Source organism: Protopterus annectens, chromosome 1.part1, assembly GCF_019279795.1.
Source record: "Protopterus annectens isolate FY-2018-M chromosome 1.part1, PAN1.0, whole genome shotgun sequence".
Taxonomy (NCBI): Eukaryota; Metazoa; Chordata; order Ceratodontiformes; family Protopteridae; genus Protopterus; species Protopterus annectens.
This window is the reverse complement of record NC_056726.1, coordinates 1,139,939,396-1,139,955,225: the sequence shown is the minus strand read 5'-3', so window position 1 is coordinate 1,139,955,225 and position 15,830 is coordinate 1,139,939,396.

Genomic DNA, 15,830 nt, shown 5'->3' with positions numbered 1-15,830 from the left:
ATTTGCAAATATTTACATATGTACAAATATATAAATATACAAATCTGTTTATACACATTCATGAATTTCTATACAGGCACACAATATTTTCATCCTTATTAGATACCCACTCCTTTTTCCATAACCACCATCTGATTTTATTTAATATTGTTGCTGAAATTCGTTTACCATTAAACATATTTAATTTATTTTTTTCATTTTATACAACCCATATAACATTAAATATTTTTTATGTATTCCTTTAACATATTCTTTACTTCTATTTTGTAATATCCATATTGAATCATATCTATGTGTATTTTATCCATGTGTTTTATATCTTTAAAAATTCTTCTTTACATAGTTTTCCTCACAACTTTTTTATTTTACATTTCAAAAACACATGTTCTGTAGTGTCTTTTTGACAATGTAAACATATTCAGTCACTTTTCATTTTATATGTAATCTTTCCTTTTACTGGCAATTTGTCTATGACCAGTCTCCACAAAACTCATAAAATGTTACTTTCAAATTACACAATTTTCTTCTTATTTTTATGTATGTACTTCTTGGCTTAACTAGCCATTTACAAGTATTTTACTTTATTATTGCTCTATGCTGACATACATAAATTCATAACTTTGTCACTTATATTTTTTTAATTATTACCCAATATGAATTCATATCTAATTGTGTCAAATGCCTTATTACTGTCTACTATCATGATTTTTGCTTCTTCTTTTCTGTTCATAATATCATCCACAATTCATCTGTCATTAATAATTCTTGATAACCCTTCCCCATTATACCCTGCATGCTATTTTCCATAACAGTTCCCATTTTAGTTTTAAAACTCTTTTGTCTTATTTTCATAAAGGTCTTATAATCATTATTATTCAATACAATTGGTCTCCATTTTTTAACTGTCTTCTATCATCCTTTTTCCATATGAATTTAAGTATTCCACTACATAATTCTATATATTTAAACCTTTATTTAACCATTCATTCAAAATCTTTAAAAAATATTTTATTTTGCCAATCCTGTAAATTTTTACACATTTCATACTGTATTACATCTGGGCCTGCTGTCAAATCTATAGTTACTTATCCTAATGCTTTAATCTAGGTCATTTAAAGAAATTTCCTTTTCCAACTCCTTACTCATTTTTCTGTTAAATTTTTCTGCTTTCCACATTTTCTTTACTGCCTTTTTTTTAAACATCTCTTATACATATTGTACTACACTAGTCATAACTTTTTTGGACTTCTTATTTTTCCTTTTACATTCTTTTTATTTATTTCATTATACTACAATCTTCTTTCACTAATCAGTTTAAGTAACTTGATACTTCCTCTCCTTTTCCTTGTAAAAAATGTCTATGCTTATATAACAGTTCCTGTATTTATTATATGTAATAATGCTTTTTTTTTTGTCAAAGTATCAAATGTCCTTCTTTTCCACATAAAATGTTTTGGGTTCTCACCAGTATTTTACAGTATCACTATTCTACTCCACATTTTTCATGCTTGCTATATGGATGTTTTTTCTTTCTGTTTTAACACAATATTACAATCACAGCTGCCAGTCCATAAACCCCTTTTGTCATAAGCTTTTGAAATGTCCAATACTTCTCTACATAAAGCTTTCAAATGTCCTTTCAAAGTCCCTCATTCTACCTTTGTTCGAAATTGTACATACATCTTCCTTTTTGTTTCCTTGTTAAATGCTTTTATCTCATAAAGATTCCATTCCTCATATTCTCCAAGAAAAATTTCCATTACAAAAAACAGTCTCAAAGAGTATGTCACAAAATGTTTCTTTGCTAGTAAGAATAAATGATCTTACCTCATGTACTTTTACACCCAAAAGAGCTATTAAATTGTCCCACACTTCATACCTGTCTATTTCTTTGTCTTCATTATTCTGAATCCTTACCACATACTGCCATTTTTTCATTTTCTTCTGCCTTCTTTTCTGCTACTCCATTTTTGCCTTCTTTTACTTTCTCTGCATATGTTTTCTTTTCCAACTCACAACTATTTCTCAGAATTGTCTGTGCATCCTCCTTTTGTATTTTCTCCATAATGTCGCACCAGGAAACATGTCCTTCATTCTCTGGCTCAGTCAACACCACCATTTCTTTAAGTAAATCATCCTGCAACGCTCCCAACTGGAGGGTTGTAATTATATATCCACCACATGCTGAGTCATCCCCATCAAACAGGTTTCTTTGAAACATTTCTTCAGAATCCTGCACAAAATCTCTGGTCTCTCTCCTTCATTTCTTTTTCTACTCCATCATCTCCTTTTCTATCTGCCTCCCTGTTTCTTTAGACCATCTCTAAATCTGGAATGGAAACAGGAAGTGCTCCTCCAAAATGGGTCCCCCTCACAACAATGACTAATGGGGTAAGTTCCCCAATGTCCTGCCCAAGTTTCCCCTGGTAGAATAAATACCACCTCATGTCTACTCTAAAAAGAGGCTACTAATCTAGCGGGACTAACCTGGTTAAGAAAATGAGAAATAAACAAGTAAATGTGTGTGTGTGTGTGTGTGTGTGTGTGTGTGTGTGTGTGAGTGTGTGTGTGTGTGTGTGTGCCTGAGCTAGATATTGTATAACAAGTAAATTTACAATTGATAACAGAAATAACCATAATGCTGCTATAGTCTGTACGATGAGACTCTTCAATAAGAAGCTGACATTTTAAGTGTACTCTGTTTGTGGTGCAGTGTTTTGTGGAACTGCATCATAAGCCTTGTGATAGAGCTTATTTTATATTCTGACTGGAAGAGTCTTGTGCAAAAACAACTCCTCAACATTTTGTGGGTGATTTAAAGTTGCACAGTTCAACAGAAGAAAATGTGAAAGCACCACTACCACTGCTGAAAACTGTCAGATGATATAAGAATGAAGTTTGGTCTTCATAAATGTGCAAAAGCAACATTTGTCAAGGGAAAGCTGTAACACCAAGAAAATATCCATATGGGCCAATAATGTAATATGAAGAAACATGAAAGCAAGGGTGTGTATAAATATTTGGGAATGGATGAAGAGTTGCCAAAAAACCTTGAACAAATAAGAACAAAGGTTAGTAATGAATGCTTTAGAAGACTAAACTTCATATTGTAAACTGAATTGATACATTGGAATAACGTCTGATCTATAAATTAGCTTGTTCTTCCTCTTTTAACTGACAGCTTTAATGTGATTGACTGGCTCCTCTTTTTTATATAAATTTAAAAAAAATACTACCTCTATGAAATTCTCTTCCTTTCTGCATAAAGCAAGTACTTATCTTACTTTATTCAGATATAATGTAGATAAATGGATGGGTACCTGCAAATATTCCTCCAGTTTAGGACCCCTACCCCTTATGGATATGGGAGACGTACATATCTCAACATATCCTTGATCAGACTGTCTCTGTTTTATATGTATGCAAAAAAATAATGGCTAAAAACTATGATGGAAATGTAAAGATAGGCCTCTTATGATTCTCACAGAACAATAACCTACTAAGAAACTATAAACTTATGAACCTCAGAGAGTTAGCTACCTATTACATGTATTTTAATATGAGCTTATATGATCTGTTATGTATTTAACAATTCTGTGTTCAAAGTTGACCCTAGAATAATGTAATCCAACCCCTTTTGAGTTAGCTGCACCTATTCTGTTGGATCTTGTAGCCCTGCTTTGTTTTTAAGTCACCAGCTGCTGCCCCAATCAGGAACAGCTCCTCCATCTTACAGTACAACCAATGACAATAGACGTCTGTGACAGTAGGACCCTAAATTGGACTAAGCAGGTATTGATTTACTTTGATTCATTAACAAAAGTTGAACATTGATTTTCTCCAAAAACTTGGCAGCAAATGTGTGAATACTATATTTCGGATCATTTCATGGAGTTAAGCAACATGAACTATTTTTTAAACAATACTTTGTATATTTTATAAAACATATTCTGCAACACTACAACTCTCCAGATTCTTCTCAGTAAGAAAAATAATATTTAAAATTAAGGCACATAGACTGAACGATGTTAAATCTGTTCTGAATGAAATTCATTTAGAAAGAAAACCGTTTCATAATAAATGGATACAAGTTGGTCAGACACATGAAAAGGGCAATAAAAGCAATGATGTTATCATCCTAACCGAAGTATTATTAACTCAAATGTAAAATCCTAACGGACGTTTCTAATACAAGAAGAAAAAAATAAAAAGAAACATTATAGCTGTTTTAACTACGTGTTTCTTATAATTAGGCCCAAAAAGTCCTTCTTGGCATTTGAACATAATACAACACAGACTTCTACATACAATTATAAATTACATATTATATCCGACAAAAACAATATAGCAAGACTATTTTAAATGCCTTTCTAATATTATTACAATTATTAATTGCCAGAATACAGAAATGTGATGTCCATGCAGCAGTATAAGGAAAAAGAAATGTCATAATAAAACCTCTCTACACTTCATTGAGTAATTCAGATGGTAACTTTTTTGTTCTTTGTAAAATAGAAGACATTTAAATGTATAAGGTCCTAAACTGGCTAACATCTAGTTATTAGTAAGATGAGGGATGAATAAGTGATTTTGACACTAGGCATTCCCCTTCTTCAGCCAAGCAAGGCTAGCAATATTAATAATAATTGTATGTATATTTCTGAAGGCAAGTAAAATAAACATGGATAGAATGCATACTTATAAAGCAGTTTTTGTACACACAATCTTGAAAAGCAGTCAGTGGTGTTCATGGAATCACTGCCATGGCATGCTTCAGTACTATGTACTTGAAAACCTCTGCAGATTGCATTATATTTTGTAGGTTGACCAAATCATGAACAAGTTAATATATTATTTGATGGAAAGCCACTAGGTTTTTCTTTGCACTCTTTCTATTCAAAAAAGTTAGAATAGTTCATAAGGCTGTTATGGAACAGAGTAGATTATTCTGGTGAGACAGATGTTTGTAATGCACAAATCTAGGATTTCCTTCCCTTCATATCATGCAATGCTCATTATGTAGACGCTTTCCTTGTCACCATCAAATCCACAAACTACACAGTCATTACAGTGACCACACTTTTCCTTATATTATCCATACAGGAATAGTCATTGCCTAAGTGTGCCCCACTACCATAACTTAGTCCATGTACTATGCATTAATTTTCTATGGTATCTTGTCACTTACACTGCATAAATAATAATATCCATTAGGGTATCTGACTCCACATTGCCTATATAGTAATAGATATTGCATAGTGTAACCCATGATTAACTGCAGACTAAAAAAAAAAAAACATTCCCACCACCCATTCCAAAAAATAGATGCCAGATTTCTAGGAAGTCCATCCGATAAAATTGCCTATATAATAATATTCAATGGTTAGACAATCCTATCCTTCCTCCTGAATGTTAAAGTAATATTTATCGTTCAGGGTCACACCATCCTACCATCAATATGCATGTATGTGCTGTAGATTCTGCAGGCTCAGCCATATTTACTTTTTGCATTCTTATGATTCTTACATGTTTTCCAGGGACACCAAACCTCCACCCTGATATGCACTGTCCTCTGTCCACTGACAGCTTCAAATGTTCTATCTGTACTGCTATTGGTGCCCAGGTAACTTACTATGGTATGTGTACAGGCTACATACTAGTACATTCTATGGATATGCTGCTTATGCAGATATTTACCATGCAGTTTACATTAGTATAGCTTGTTGACATATACAGCATGGTATAATGCCTTGCTGCTTCCAGAGGTGAGCCACATACTAAAACAAAGTCTATAGGTACAGGCTTCTATAATGACTCTTACTCCCTGAACCAGTAAACGCCAGTAAAACTGTGATGCTGAAGTGTATGAAGGAAACCCATAATCCAAAAGATGGTATTACTTAACTGCCCAGCATGAAATTACATAAGTATTATCCTCTCAACATGTAAGTCTTCCGTTTTATGATTTAAGAAGTGACAAACTATCAAAAGTTCAGAGGTTCATTACCATTCTATTGCTCTATACATAAATGTTTACAAACCACTGGTGTTCCTTTCTTACACAGATTTTTGCCAAACCTTACTGATAAGGTGTATTAGCTATACATTACCTTTACTTACAGTATAGCACAGTACAAGAACATCTAAGAGGCTTAAAATGACTTACACCATGCAATAATTTTCATAGAGTAGTTTGGCAAGTAATGATATTAAGCAAATAAACTGCAAACACTGAATGATTACAGCTATTAAGGATTACTGATGAATGCTGGTTTACTTTACAGACAAAAAATATACTACTTGCTGATTAGAAAGGTATTTTCTTTTTGCTGGAAAGCTTGCATTAAAATTCTTGCTCTAAAACTGTCTTTGAAAAAGCATGAAAGACATTAGTCCAAACATCAAATAAATGTTTAAATGCTTTCATGGAGTTATTTTGTTGCTATAGATCACAGACGGTGTTATTATTACTCAGCAGTCAGACCTAAGGCAAACAAAAAGATTGAAAAAACAGTTAGCATAGCTTAATAAAATCAGGAATAAGGTAGCCAAATTAACTTATCAACATTATTATGCATGTATGAAACAACCTTGCCTGAGAAAGCAAAAAATGAAACTTACAAAAATGTTCTATAGTCTTACTGAATTGTCAGGACCTCATTTGTTATAACTTCTATTTGTATTTAAACCATGTACTTTATAATAATAAGTAAAATAATTTTATATCAGTCTATAAATAATACAAACATAAACTTATGTGCAGCTTTATACTGTATAACATATCTTATTTTGTTGTTCATCTCTGTTTTCTTAAAATATCATGTACTGATGCTAAGTGTATTCTTCTACATAGTTACTCAACTTTATGGTCAAGATTCCAGACAATTTGCAATTGTTTAATAAAAGGCCTCTACTATCCTGCAAGGCAATTCCAAACCTAGCTATGTAGTCCTCCCCACTTTTATTACAAACAATAATAAATGATGGGATTCAGACACGTTAAGATAAAGTATCCCAGTACTTATTCTGCAGTGCAACACAGCTCAAGCAAACTGTGCTGCCCACGACAATATATGAATCTTCCTGACCCCACAGTGCCATTTGTATATCTGCTAGGTGTTGTTGCACCCGATGCTGCTTCCTGATTTGGTGCCCCCCACCTCAACTCTATGCTGAGATCAGGAGCTCAAAAAATATTTTCCTTTTTGAAAATAATGTAGTAACCTTCTGCATGCATGATACTCTATAGGTCACAGAGCATAAATGCTGGTGAACATTCCAGCAGGGATATTATTATCTCTGACTAACAATGCAGCATCCAAGCCAAGCTGACTAATCTAAGCTTTGTATCAGAACTAGAAACAACTTCCCAATCTTTCAGAACTATCCATGCTAATGTTACTGTGTCTGGCCTTTAACTGATAAACTGACAGATTTATGTACTACTTTGGCCAAGCAACACTTTTTGGCACTTTCACTTCTCATTATGAACTGGGTTCTTCTGGGGTTTAGAGCTACCCCATGAGTTTTCATTCATCAGTTTGCAATAAATTCTGCTGTCCAATATCAAGATATAACTCCACTAGTTGGGGTCACTAGTACTTCTCTTACTGACAAAACAAGAAATCACATTGTCTCTTCCATCTAAAATGTAACATTACATTTCCCCTGCCAAATCAATCCTTCCAAAGCCTCCATTAATAACCCAGTACCATAAAGCAGATATTCATGTTAATTACTCATCCCTCCACTCTCCCTGTCCTACAGCTCTCCTTACATTCAAAGCTTTACCTACCTTACTAACCATTGTGTTATATATCAGCTAATCTCCTGCAGTAAGGCAAAATTTAACTCACAACACGTCAAGTGGCAGCATGTTCCTATCTATTCTGAATCTATGCAATTCTTCAACAGCCAAAAGCCTTAAGCCCTCTCACAGCCAATGTATATCTACCCCCTGCCCCAACCACAGTCCTATTATGCAATATAGTAAATTTCCTTTAGCTGTAACAACTTTCCCCTGCCATCCTTTTCTGAACTCCCTTACCTTATTAGTTTTCACTTTCTGCATCCATTGTCCATTCTACACTCCCTTCATTCCTCCTAAATTATGCGCCTAAACACAGCATTTTCCATACCCTGAACTCATTGAGATATATCAATTGCCACTACATATTTATTAATTTCTGACATTTCTCACCCCCATGTGCCCCAATCTACTGAGACTGAATTCCTGTACATTAAGGTTATTAGGTTACCTGTTATGTTGTTTGATACTCAGTTATTTAGGAAGGAATATCACAGGAATTCTCTACTACATAGGACCAGCATGTACCCCCCCTTATATATTCCGTAATATTGTGAAGGGGCAGGGCATGCATGCTTCAAGACTCAATGCTAAGGATGTGGGCTTTGATAAGGAATTAGCTTTGAAAATAGGGGCTACAAGGAAAAACATCAATTTTGGGGTGAGTCTACATACCAAACTTAGATCTACTAGGGGTAAACTGTATTTTTCCATAGACCAACAGGTTGGAGATGTGGGAACCTTGGGTAGAAATAGGAAAGGTTTTGGTATTCCTATCCAATACAGTAGTGATGTTACTGTTATAACTGAGGTTATTAAAAAACACTGGCCAGTACTACGCACTGATGAGAAGATCGGGAGTACTGTGGGTGAAAAAACAACTTTTGTATTTAAGAATAAGAGAAATCTGAAGAGAATACTTTGTTATCCTGATAGAATGACTGGACATGACAGAGATGAGAAATGTGTTGGAACCATCCCCTGTGGGAACTGTAGATATTGCACTTATATAGAGACCAGTGATAGTTTTGTTAACTTGGACACTGGTTGTAGGTGCTATTTTAGAATATGTGCTTATTGCAATACTAAGGATGTTGTGTATCTGGCCCATTGTGTTGATTGTTCTTCATTCTATGTGGGCAAGAGCAATCGGAAATTTAAGGAACGGATCAGGGAACATCTATATTCCATTAGTATTAAACATCATTCAAATGCCTTGGCCAAACATGATATGGAGAAAGGACGGGGACATCAGTTTAAATTCCATATTATAGATAGAGTTTATCAAACACCTAGGCTGGGTGATATTAGGAATCATACTGAGACTATTGAACTTGAATGGATAGTTAAGATGCAAGCACATCAGGGATCAGATCTAAATAAAAATGTCCCACTTAAGCCTGTTTTGAAAGCATGTAGGCTTTTTAGGTAGATCTATCAATATGTCTAGTCTTATTTTACTATATTTTTAGACTTTTTATAGGTCTTGATGTGTATATGCCTTTTATATTTAATGTCTTGGTTGATTTGTATATTTATTATGCTTCATTTGTGGGTATAGTTATGCATTTTTACACTGCTTGCTATATGGTGGGTGTGTTTAGGTAACTGGGGCTGACTGGTGGATTCAATGGTATTGAAGGTGCTTTAATTGACTATGGTGACTGATCTGATGAAGCGAAGCACTGAATATTTCATGAAACCACTTATCTTTTGTTATTAAAACATGCCTGCTTTTATGTGTTTGTCTCCTGTGTGTACTATATATCTTTTTGGACTTTATCTTTGTGAAATATTGTGCACTGGGACTTTCCTGAGTCTTGTGGAACTGTTTATTGAACTTATATTATTATTTGTGACATACACAAACTTACATTTATATAAAAGTAGTCAAACCATATTAACAAGTTCACATTTACAAGCATTATACATTACATATATGGTTATACACCCTATAATCTAAGAAATATTACACTGATAATTCAATTCCTGCCTTTCCTTAAACCTGATTCCTCCTCCAAAACATATTTTCTGCATGTATTGTTCTTACAATTTTCATTTTTTATATAATTTACTCCTACCCTTTTCTAAAGATCCCATTTCTTGTTCTTTTATCTCTGTTATTTGCTGCTTTAAGTACAGCTGGTTTAAATTTTGATTTCCATGTTCTAGTAATTATTTTTGCTAGAAATATGCCTATCCCGTGTATAAAACTAAACATTTTTACTGCTTGTATCTTGCTATCCGTATCCATAGGCAAGAGCTTTTCAGTTTTGTATTATCCTTAGCTGCCATAATCAAATCTTTTTTAATCCTTACTCCTAAATACTTCATTTTATCATGTCCCCATAAATATGTATATTGCTGGACCAATTCATGTATGAGTACATAGTTATTAGCTAGAGCCTTTGTTTTATCTCCATTAATTTTATATTAAGAAAACTGTCTCAGAATATTCCATAACACTGAGATGTCCTTTTCTTGTTCTATTGGGTATAAAATAATACCTCCTGCAAATAAAGCTAATTTTTCTTGAACACCATACCAATTATATCCCTGGATTTCTGAGTCCCTTATTTTCTTTGCCAGTGGTTCTAAATATAATGCAAACAACAAAGAAGAATGAGGACATCTCTGCCTGGTTCCACTGTTCAGACACAACTTATCAGAGAGGAACTGTCTCACTTTGATTTTTGCCTCAGATCCCTCATATATCATTCTAATTAAATAAATAAATCTAATAAACCTTATTATTGTATTAGAAAATTCAAATGTTTTCATTGCCTAGTCATAACATCCCAGCTTACTCTGTCAAATGCTTTCTCTACATCAAGACCCACCAACAACAGAGGCATTTTATTCTGCTTTCCTCTGGATCATCATTGTTCAATTAATGTTGTCAAATGTTTGCCTTTCCTCCATAAAACTACATTTGTCCATTTAAATTATGCAATCACCTTACCGTTCTTTTAGCCATTACAGACATGAAGGGTTGAATTCAATAAAGCCTACATGGCTCGCTAAAACAGTGTGCATGTCACTGCACAATTCCAACAAGGTAGTGCACCATTTTGTATTCAGTAAGTGACTCTTCACAATGTGTAGAGCCACACAAATACGGTAAACATTTGTGATGTTAATTTCAGTATAAGCAGCTGAATAGTATGCTAATTAACCAATGCAAGATGGATGCAACAAGCTATAAAGCAATCATGTAGATTCAGGGTAGGTTTACCTTGCAAATTCCAAAACCTATTGGAATAATGCCATGGAAACTTCTGTACACAGAAACAATGTTAGGGGCTGCAGTTGTTCTTATTCATGTTTATGTGCGACGGACCCAAGTCTATACTGCTGATTCTAATTGACCTCAGCCAAGAAAAGAAGAGTGTTTTGACCCTGTTTAATTTTCCATGGTCTGCATGATATGTAAATTGTAGAGTGCTGCAGGGTGGATAGAGACAGACTACAGGAACTCTGCAACCTCTGTCATCCACAACTGAAACCAAGGGTAAGCTGAGGGGAAATAATACCAGAGGAGACTAAGGTATGTGTAGTGCTTAGAATATTAGCTACAGGAACCTTTCAGAGGCCAACAAGGGACAGGTCACAGGCATCAGCATTCAGGATCTTACATCAGATCCTGAATGATATGCTTCAATATGCCAGTGATTATATACAGTTTCCCAGACACCCAAGGATGGGGCTGCAACCATGCATAATTTCTACCCTGTAGCACACTCCCCTGAAGTCCTAGATGCAATAGAATGTATGCACATTGAAATCAAAGCACTACCTGGGGAACAGGGAAGGGTGTACATAAAAAGAAAGGGCTTCCACTCTATTAACTGCCAGGTTGTGTGAAATGATAAGGGAATCATCATAAATGTGTGTGCTGGCAACCCTGGCAGTTACTATGATTCACATATCTGACACAACTCCCAACTCTATCACAGGTTTTCCAGGGGTGATATCTCACAGGATGACTTACTGGGGGATACAGGGTATGCACTGGAGCCATGGCTGATGACACCCATCAGAAATGCAAACCCACCCACCAACGAATGCTATAATAAGGAACACTCAAACAAGAAATATTATAGAGCATTTATTTGGGCTGCTGAAGTCATGGTTGTAAAGCTTAGATACATCAGGGGGAGCCCTGCAGTACAATCCCTGTATCTGGGCTAAAATGTTCACTGTCTGTGCCATCCTCCACAATATTATTCTGAGAAAACAACTGCAGCAGGAACATCAAGAGGAAGGGCCACACATTCAACCACCACTGGCAAGGTCATCACAGCCACAAGCAGGTGAGGAGTCAGAGGGGGTACCAACAGCCACTGTGGGTGTAGGCAGACATAGGCATGCACAGTATGCCTTCCCCTGGTCAAGAGGCAATGGATAGCAAACATGTTCACCACGTAAGGGGGTAAAGCCTGCATCCTATGCACATGCATACAGTAAAACTGATTCCAGGCAACACTCACAGTTATTACTTACACATATAATGTCTGTGTACTACTAGCATCACACAGACACAGCCCTAAAGTAAAACACTTGTAACTGCTGGACTGTCAAGGTAAGTGCTGAACCTGGAATATGAGAATAAATGTCTAAGAGCACAAATGAATGGAAGATCCTTGCCTACTGTTACTTGCAAATGTAGTAAGTCTAAGGTGTGCAATATAAGTTTGATGTGTTTGTAACATATCACACTTACACACAAAACAAGTTTTAGTGCAAAACAAGGAATACCAATGAGTGCTGTATTGTTTACCATGGAAATACCAGGAAGACTTCACAACTGCAAAAGCAAAACTCTTGAAACACAATTTCTGCTGTGGCAACGCAAAAATAGTAGTTGGCTCCCCCACCCCAAAACAATGGGAAAATGACAGTTTGTACAATCCAGGGAATAACACATAATTCACTTGTTATAAATGATTTCCACACAATTGGCACAAAATGTGTACACATTTACAACTTAAAAGTCAGTTTTATATCATTACTAGTCACCTCCCCTGTGCCCAGCACTTCCCTAGCAGTGTCTCTGGGCCATCTTAGAAGCATAACACCCCTGTGTTATTGATGATACAAGTACTTTACATTTCCATGGAATAAGATAGAAGGCTGTAAGGTAACTAGATTTAAACACACCAATTGTAATGACAGTTAATAAGGCTGTCACTCTGTGATAGTCAACGTATGCCAAACATGTTTTTGCCAGGAGTGAACTATAGCAAGAGCATACAGATAACAGTTTTATCTTCTATTGCATATATATAAAAGTTCTCTCTGTAACATGTTAGCAAATTTAGCATGTACTAAGTGAGAAGTGAAAAGTGTTATATGTCTTTATAATATTGTGGTGGAAATGGAACTTGCTTATATGCCCAATGATTTTCATTCCTGTTGCAAAGCTGTTTCTGTGGCAAAGAGCGAGAGATAAGACCCCCTTACTATATTTTGTAGGCTTAGTAGTCTGACAGTTCAAATCCAGAGTTGTGTAAAAATCTGTAATGTGTGTTAAAATGCATTTTGTAATGTTTTTCATTTTTTTCCTGTTTTTTTTTTAATATTAATATTTGGAAAGCATGAGGCTTAGAGTAAACATGGTGAAACAGATATATACATTAAATTTAATGTAAAGTTACTTGTATGATAAAGACTGCATAAATTACAACTAAGAATCAAGTGTGTGTGTAGTACACCTGATAAACTGGATGAAGCGTACAGTATACAGTATATTTAGAGCATGGTTCAAGTCCCACATTTATCTTTTAAATGATGAAACCTAATAAAAACTTGTTACAAGCATAATGCATGTTTAGCTTTGCCTATCATGTTTGTGCATCACTTACCTTCATGCAAACATGGTCAAATGTCCCAGACAATAAGCAGACATTGTCAAATTAAAAATGGATACATTGTTACTGCTTTTGATTTAAATCATGCAAACCCACAAAATAGCATTGTTCGATGATCATCAAGCTTCCACAACACCTACAGGTGCAGAACACCTACAGACCCCAAGGACATACTTGTCAATTTTAAAATGGATACATTCTATCATATGTTGTTTGCCACCTCTCAAACATGCTAAGTGGCACTGTGAGGTCGTCAGCACACACATACGTAGTAATGAATGTGAAAATAAACAGCTGTTGCCTAGTTGTTCCTGTGGCATCAGGTGTAAGTTAAGGGCTACAATACAGGTGTGCCTGGTTTGTAATACAGCAAAGGTCAAAGTTTTATTGCTGCTTTTGCAGTTTACTTTATATAAAAATTAACATCAGAAAAATGACTATCTATAGCAGGTGCATTGAGCACACACAGGATGTCAGATATAATATTAAATGTGTAACTATATGTTTCAGTAGAATTATGGGTGTACAATTAAACATTTATTTTCTGAACTTTCATGGCACACACATACATGGTTAAACACTCAGCTCTTTAATGTATATGTATAATTAATATGCAGGTCAGACAAATAAGCTCTCAGATGCAATGAGCCCTCTGCACAGTAGTGACTGTAAAAAAATACACTTGTAGACCAACCTTCCCTGTGGTAAATGGTATAAGTTAATGCTCACAGGTGAGCCAATGTTCTCATCTAGTACACTCACAATTTTAGTAATGCGTGTCCATTCAGTTTTAAAAAATAAAGAACAAAAATGAAAACATAATTATAAATAATAACTATGTATAACACTGGAGCCCATATGAATTACATGTGTGTCTGAGAGCATACTGACAATTATGTTTCTCTAACCATATTTGTCTTTTCTGGCTTTGGATGGACTTCATACTTCAATGATAGTCACACATACATGAATGTATAAACTAAGACCTTGCTGGGTCACATACATACATGGTTAACACCTCACTCTGTCATGTATATATAAGTAATGAATACGTCTGAGAAGCACTTCTTCTGTGGCAAGGATGAAAAAAACAACTATGTAGAATAATATGTTTTGTCTATTTTACATAGGTTTGAATCCCACATTGTACAAATTACTTTTATCAGTGTGTAAATACACCAATAGTGTGTCAGGTCACCATGCAAACATGGCTGGCATGGTTGTTTTGGTTTGCACACTAGCTGTAAAACATGATATCTCAAAATTGGTATATAAACACTCTGACTGTTGCTGCTGGAACTGTATGGCCATACCAGGAGCTAGAAGGGAAGGTGCACAATTTAGGTCCCAAAGATGGGGTGTGGAGGAGTCCAGAATTTTCATTGCAATCCCCATGAATCCCGGCAGCTGGTGGCTACTGCAGGGGGGCTATACCAGATCTCAGTAGAAATCTGAGGCTTGGAATAGTCTGGCCAAGACTGTCTCCAGTAGAACTGGCAACCCACACAATGGACAGCAATACAGGCACCACCATAATAACCTGAAAAGGCATACGTAAGAACAAATCAACCACTGGCTGGATGAGTTTAGACTGCTGACATCCCATACTTGTGTAAGTATAAAGATAATAATACTTAAAATTAGATAGAAAGCTGAATATAGCCAAGACTGGTATGCATAATGCTTTTATCTCTTTCTCCCCTTTTCCTCTTACAGCTACCCAGGAGACGGCAAGGAATAGAGATGCCTATGCTGACAATTTGTAAAGACTATGAGAAGCAAGGGGCATGTATGCAGCATAAAAGAATCAAATTATTTTAGCTATAGTTTGTTTGTTTGTGTCTTTCAGCTTTTCCCGGTTAGAGGTCGCCACAGTGGAACTCCGGTCCGCTAATGATTGGTAGTGGATTTTTACGTACCGGGTTACCAGCCCTGACGTACAACCTTTAACAAAGGCATGCCCCATTCATGTATGCCTCCACACAGAAGATGCTCTAGCTGAGAATCGAATGGGACAACATCTTGCTATGAGGCAACAACGCTACCGCAGCACCACCACCTCAGTGCTATAGTGTTGTTTCTAAATACATGCATGCTTCAGTCTGTAGCTCAAGCCAACTGTATGTATTGAATCAATTGTAATAGTGTATTAG